Source organism: Primulina huaijiensis, unplaced genomic scaffold, assembly GCF_012295235.1.
Source record: "Primulina huaijiensis isolate GDHJ02 unplaced genomic scaffold, ASM1229523v2 scaffold40673, whole genome shotgun sequence".
Taxonomy (NCBI): domain Eukaryota; kingdom Viridiplantae; phylum Streptophyta; class Magnoliopsida; order Lamiales; family Gesneriaceae; genus Primulina; species Primulina huaijiensis.
In genome coordinates this window covers 1-1,103 of record NW_027359629.1, presented here as the reverse complement: position 1 = coordinate 1,103, position 1,103 = coordinate 1, and positions in this window count along the sequence as shown.

The following is a 1,103-nucleotide window of genomic DNA, read 5'->3' as shown; positions in this document are numbered from 1 at the left end:
ATTTATGCATGAATGCATCAGAATAAACATTCAAAGCACGTAATAGCAAACAACATTCACCGAATATTCTTACACGCCAATATAAGCGTCATAATAATATAGGTTTGAGCGTACCTCAATTACAACTTACAATACCACAGTAAATTCTTAAGGACTTCCTGATGAACTCGTCCAACGATAAAACCTACAATATACATTCGCTATACACTTCAATACAATGCATTCTAACCAACTAAAACAAATTAAATTGGCTCGGTTAAAAATCAATTTCCGGGCAGCCTATATAACCTATCAAATTCTGAAATTCAAGCTTAATACCTCAATAATCTAGGCTAAAACGCACAATAGTGATCTCGGAGAAGTAGCTCGCCGGAATGTCGCCGGAAACACTGTTCACAATCTGAAAAACGAGCTGGAAATTAGGGGAAAAGCTTACTGCTACACTTTTATAAACTAATCCACCAAGAACAACCAAAAATTCGAAGCCAAAAGCTTACCTAAACCCGAATCGAAGCTCACGCACAGTTACTGGAAATCAATCCGATCAAGCTCGAAACCTTCCGATTCGTGGCAGGAAAGAAGCTAATAGACTGGAGGAAGAAAAGTGCTAACCTACTGCAAGAAAAATCTGGCCGCTGGGACGCTGCACGATTGCTGCAGAATGAAGAAGAAAGGCGACAGTGCAAGGCAGGGGAAAAGCTTCTGGATTGATCGATCTGATTCTTGTATCAAATGGGTTTGGGTATTTAATTAAATGAAATGGGCTGGGCCTTTTAGGTATTGGGCCTCACATTCTCCCCCACTAATGAAAGGTTTCGTCCTCGAAATCTAACAAACACAACACTGATATCCACAACATTATGTCTGATAATACATAGGAAAGTCAGAATACATCGCGTAATTCATTACATTCTCAAACAAATGAGGCCATTCTTGTCGCATCTTTGCTTCTAATTCCTATGTAGATTCTTCTCTTTCATGCCTACTCTATTGCACCAAAACTAGTGGAATCGTCTTGCTCATGAGCTGTCTTTCCTTGCAGTCCAAAATTTGCACTAGATGTTCAACATAGCTAAAGGAACTGTCCAACTCCACATCCTCAA